Source organism: Periplaneta americana, chromosome 16, assembly GCF_040183065.1.
Source record: "Periplaneta americana isolate PAMFEO1 chromosome 16, P.americana_PAMFEO1_priV1, whole genome shotgun sequence".
In the NCBI taxonomy this organism is placed as follows: Eukaryota; Metazoa; Arthropoda; class Insecta; order Blattodea; family Blattidae; genus Periplaneta; species Periplaneta americana.
This window is the reverse complement of record NC_091132.1, coordinates 63,459,678-63,465,677: the sequence shown is the minus strand read 5'-3', so window position 1 is coordinate 63,465,677 and position 6,000 is coordinate 63,459,678. Positions and strand designations below refer to the sequence as shown.

At 36.9% G+C, this 6,000-nt stretch overlaps 3 non-coding genes across 3 annotated transcripts; 2 read left to right on the top strand and 1 right to left on the bottom strand.

The window, feature by feature from the left end:
• Positions 1 to 987: 987 nt before the first annotated feature.
• TRNAS-GGA (transfer RNA serine (anticodon GGA)) lies at positions 988 to 1,059 on the bottom strand. The gene has a single exon. It is a non-coding gene; the product is annotated as a tRNA-Ser (tRNA).
• A 373-nt stretch (positions 1,060 to 1,432) lies between these two features.
• Positions 1,433 to 1,504, top strand: TRNAS-GGA (transfer RNA serine (anticodon GGA)). The gene has a single exon. It is a non-coding gene; the product is annotated as a tRNA-Ser (tRNA).
• A 310-nt stretch (positions 1,505 to 1,814) lies between these two features.
• On the top strand, positions 1,815 to 1,886 carry TRNAS-GGA (transfer RNA serine (anticodon GGA)). The gene has a single exon. It is a non-coding gene; the product is annotated as a tRNA-Ser (tRNA).
• Positions 1,887 to 6,000: the final 4,114 nt, after the last annotated feature.

Genomic DNA, 6,000 nt, shown 5'->3' with positions numbered 1-6,000 from the left:
CGTTTTGGTTTCCTCTAGAACCTTCTTGTTAATCTCGAATGATATAAAGAGTAGAAAATCCTACATGTTTCTGGATGAAAGGTAAGCTATTGTGTGTGTCTGAATTGAAGTTAGACGTGGAAGGCATATTTTCTTCCCTCTCTCTGTTTATGTAATGCAACATGTTTTTATGCATCTTAGTTGCGCTATATTGTTCCATATAAAATTTATGATAGCTACCTCTTATTTTTGTTCCACACAACTTACAAACAATATTCCGACCATCAGAGGAAAAATACTCGCTGCCATAATCTGCCACAACTGTATCTGTTGTACCTGTTTTCGGACGTCCTCGCTTATGTATGATTTGATTTCACTCACAGCGTATTCCCTGCCTGCTTACCGTACCCAATGCCGCGTGACCTACAACAGACAGCGCAAGTTGTGTACTAACTCAGACAGCGTTCTATATCTTGTGCACCACTAACATGACGAATTCTTGGCTAAACTCCCAGGCCTTAGTAATTAGTTTTCTATTCAGGATACCAGGGTCGAAAGTTAGAATTTATAAAACAGTTATATTAACACCGGTTGTTCTGTATTGTTGTGAAACTTGAGAGAGGAACAGAGGTTATGGGTGTTCGAGAATAAGGTGATTAGGAAATATTTGGGGCTAAGAGGAATAGATTTATAGGAGAATGCTGTTGCAATGATACGTACAGTAAACATTAGACACTAACAAACAATAAAAATATGTAATAGATTCCAATCGGCTGTTACGGAGAGAGCATGTTATTGGTAATTCGAAAATCCACAAATGATTAATGTAAAATATCATTACCTATAAGCAATTGAAACGTAATTTCCTCATCCGGCGAATTTTTCTTTAATTGGTTATTTTACGACTTTTATTTATTTATTTTGATGTACCGAAGTACATATGATATTTCCATGCAGATATTCTGCTTTCTCAGATGATGAGAGAGAGATGGAACGGAGAAAAATTCTCTCCGGCGCCGGGATTTGAACCCGGGTTTTCAGCTCTCCGTGCTGATGCTTTAACCACTAAGCCACGCCGGATACAATCCCGACACCGTTGAGAATCGTCTCAGATTAAGCTCCATCTCTTGGGTTCCCTCTAGTGGCCGCCCTCTGCACTACGTCATAGATGTCTATGCACGCAGGACCGAAGTCCATACATGTGTAGAGGTGCACTCAGATGAGTGACTGGTTGGCCGGGGTCCGACGGTATGGGCGCCGTCTTTAAATCACAAAGTGATTTATTACGCATATCATATTTATTTTGATGTACCGAAGTACATATGATATTTCCATGCAGATATTCTGCTTTCTCAGATGATGAGAGAGAGATGGAACGGAGAAAAATTCTCTCCGGCGCCGGGATTTGAACCCGGATTAATCTGAGACGATTCTCAACGGTGTCGGGATTGTATCCGGCGTGGCTTAGTGGTTAAAGCATCAGCACGGAGAGCTGAAAACCCGGGTTCAAATCCCGGCGCCGGAGAGAATTTTTCTCCGTTCCATCTCTCTCTCATCATCTGAGAAAGCAGAATATCTGCATGGAAATATCATATGTACTTCGGTACATCAAAATAAATATGATATGCGTAATAAATCACTTTGTGATTTAAAGACGGCGCCCATACCGTCGGACCCCGGCCAACCAGTCACTCATCTGAGTGCACCTCTACACATGTATGGACTTCGGTCCTGCGTGCATAGACATCTATGACGTAGTGCAGAGGGCGGCCACTAGAGGGAACCCAAGAGATGGAGCTTAATCTGAGACTATTCTCAACGGTGTCGGGATTGTATCCGGCGTGGCTTAGTGGTTAAAGCATCAGCACGGAGAGCTGAAAACCCGGGTTCAAATCCCGGCGCCGGAGAGAATTTTTCTCCGTTCCATCTCTCTCTCATTATTTTACGACTGTTTTTCATGGCGTGTGAATGAGATGAAGGTGATAATGCCAGCGAAATGAACCCAGGGTCCAGCGCCTAAAGTTACACAGTATTTTCTCTTAATAGGTGAAGGGAAAACCCCGGGAAAAACCACAACCAGGTAACTTGTCCCAACCAGGATTTTAACAAGGGCCCGCTCGTTTCACGGTCAGATATACTAACCATTACTCCACAGCTGAGAACTATGCGAATTTCGGAACATAAATTATATATTTGTATATTATTTATTTCCTATTCATTCATTCATAGTGTTCTGCCCAAGTGTAGGTCTTTCACTGCAAATCCAGCATTCTCCAGTTTTTCCTATTTTCTGCCTTCCTCTTTGTCTCCTCATATAATCTACATATCTTAATTTCGTCTATCATCTGATATCTTTTTCTGCCCCGAACTCTTCTCCCGTTCACCATTCCTTCTAGTGCATTCTTCAGTAGGCAGTTTCTTCTCAACCAGTGACCCAACCAATTCCTTTTTCTCTTTCTGCTCAGTTTCAGCATCATTCTTTCTTCACCCACTCTTTCCAACACAATTTCATTTCTTATTCTGTTTGTCCACTTCACACGCTCCATTCTTTTCCATATCCACATTTCAAATGCGTCTATTCGTTTCTGTTTATTTCGTCGTAATGTCCATTTACTTTACTAGTCTCTTCCTTAGTTCTTTCTCCAGAGGTCCGCAGAAAATGCTCATTTTTCTATTAAAAGCTTCCTTTGCGATTGCTATCCTCCTTTTGACTTCCTGGCTGCTTATAGTACACCCCAAGTATTTGAGCTATCCACTAGCTCTACTGCCTCATTTAGAATTCGCAAGTTTACCTTCTCTACTTTTCTTCCTAGTTATATAGGCCTAATTGCTTATCTTCTTTATAAAAAATATTGAAAATATTTACGTAAGAAATTTCTGAGTTTCTACTCAATTATTTACATCGTATTGGTAAGTCGTACAATAGGAGAAAGTTAAACGAAACGAATTATTTAATTGATTAATTATAAAACGCTCTAGGCCTATATGTAGCTATTAAAATACAAAATGAAATAAATATATATATATGTATATATATATATATATATATATATATATATATATATATATATAGTTAAAAGTCGGACCTCGATATTGATGAAGTTGATGAAAGTGGTAATAATCATGGTGATCTGCATTTATATTTGTTTGGTGCGCGATAAAAAGGGCATAAGTCATAAATTGCAAGTTTTCAGGAGAGCCAAAGCAAAGTTTGAAATGAGGACAAATAGAATTATGATAGGCTGGAAACCTCACTCTCAACATCATTATGGAAAAGGATAGACATATATCCTTTATGTCATCTCAAGAACTACATTTTTTGTATTCACATGGAATTCATAACTCAAAACAACCAATTTCTGACTTACGCCGTTTTTACCGCGCATTGTAGATTTCCACACTCGGTAGTCTTAGTGCATCTAAAGTATAATACGATTATTTAGTTCTGACAGTCGCCGGAGATGTGCGCCTGGGTCAGGCGAATCCATATAGTTACGCCAAGGGGTGTTTGGGTTAGTCACTCACTTGCCTTCGGAGCGATCTGATGTCATTTGTGCGGTAGAGCGGTGTGTTTCCAGTACAGTTAAGCTGTAATGCATGCCTTTGCCGACCGCTCGCCCTTATCTCTACTCCGGAACTCTCCCCACTACTCCTATTACTTACCCTTTTTCGCGTCGCTGAGCTGTCAGGACTAAATAATCGGTCTGTACAGCTTGATTCAGGGATTTTGGGCCCTGCAAATGTAAGTAGATAGACTAAGAGCGAGTTACTCATCACTACTGGCGCGCTGTCTCACATAGGTCAGGCCGCGCAGTCATATAACACCTAACACTTCCTTCTTATCATGACGCGGTACACTTCGTCTCGAAACACAATATTCTTCCACACGTCCCGTTACTAACCACACGTCTGTAGACTAAACAATGTCATGATGACTTATATTTTCTTGACATGCGTGTCCCTCAGCTTCAAGCATAGATATTATTTTCATTCTTCCTCTTTTCTCTTCCCCTTCTGTGGACATTTGTGATTAAATATCTTTCTTATGACGCAGCACACAGCTCGCTCACTAGCCAAACAACCAAGGACAGGGGCCAATAACGCTGAATCGAGCTGTACATAATATGAAATCTATCTGAAAAGAAAACATCATTAGAAAGAGGCGCATTCTAGTTGAGATGGAAACATTATGTGACTTCCGACAAATAGGCTACGAGTACCGTAATTAGTTTCATTCGAAATGTGATCAAATGTTTATGATATCCCACGCACTTAGAAAGGATGCTGAGTTAATTGCTGAGTCTTGTATCTTCCAAGTCTGTGTATTTGTATTCTGATGCCCCTGCATTTAGATTCAAGACGTCATTCCATTACGTATAAATAAATCAGACGAGCCATCGAGTCTACACTACTCTTAATCTACACAAATACTTTCAATGCTACAGAATTAACAATTCAAGTTTATAGCACTCCAACTTAAAAATAAACACTGGATAATTCTGACCTTGTGTGGTAGAAGAGGTCACTACTTTTATATTTAACGCAACCGGATGTTTCGCTTTCAAGACAGTCCATCTCCCACGAAGAAAAATTTCGCATTATTTTTCAAGTGTGGTGATTTGCTTAGCGTTAAGAAAATCTATTACACTGCTTAAATTTCATTAGGCCTCTCTTAATTATGCGCTTACATAAACATAGTAAAGTACAGGCTTTTACCTCCGAATATAATAATAATGACAATAATAATAATAATAATAATATTATTATTATTATTATTATTATTATTATTATTGTTATTTATTAATTATTTAACTTATTTATTTATTTATTTATTTTTTATTCATTTATTCATTTATGTATTTATTTATTTGTTTGCTTATTTATTTATTCATCTACTTATTTATTCATTTCTTTATTCATTCATTTATTCATTCATTCATTTATTTATTTATTTTGCTGTACAACAGCCAGGGGCCAGTAACAGTTCAGCACATGACAGTTTCATAACAAGAACATTAATAATGATAGAAATTACAAAAAAAAAAAAATTGTATACAAATAATAAAATTATTAAAATAATGACAACTAAAAATAATTATAATTGAAAATGAAAGAATGGAATCATATAAATGAATATAATACAGGGACATCATTTTATTTTTACTAACATTTCTAATATTAACCTGGCTATACTTTGTTGAGAACCGAAAACACAGTTTGCTACCCCTTCCACGACTGGAGTTCGATGATACTGGCGTAATATACAAACAAAGCACTTTACTAGGTATAGGAGGGAAGAAAAGTAGTTCATCCATTTACGTAAACTAGGAAATATCACGCTTTTGAGTTTGATAATTTCCATTAGGTTTTTGTTTAATCAAAATAGAGTACAGTATTAACAATAAGTATTTTTACTCACGAACTGAGCTGACCATGTGGACATATTTATTATGCAATGTATAGTAATTTTCTATCATATTGGTTGAGTGGAAGAGAAGGCCGAATGGCCTTAACTCTGCCAGTTAAAATAAACCATTATTATTATTATTATTATTATTATTATTATTATTATTATTATTATTATTATTATTATTATTATTATTATACAATCTACAGCACATTAGCGTACACTAGAGAAAATGAAGTTAAATTTACAAATAATCATAATATGGATATTTAAACACATTTTTTTTTTAAATGGTGGCCGTTCATTTCAATACAGGCTTCAGTTCTTTTGTGCATATTATCGCACTATAGACTATTGTACCTAATTCCAATTACCAGTTTCGTCCTTCGTACCAGTAACTCATGTTGAAATAATTCTGTACCTACTCTATAAAAGAGTACCTTACGTATTGTAAATTCAATCTTCACTTCTGTCCGATCCGAAAAGATAAAATTACTCAGACATTCAATCTACTGTCCGTCCAAGTGGTCATGTCGCAGGGTCGTAGAAATGGGGGGGGGGAAATCACGTGACAGTTAATTACTTAACTAGGCCCTTTTATTTAAGTTATTTTA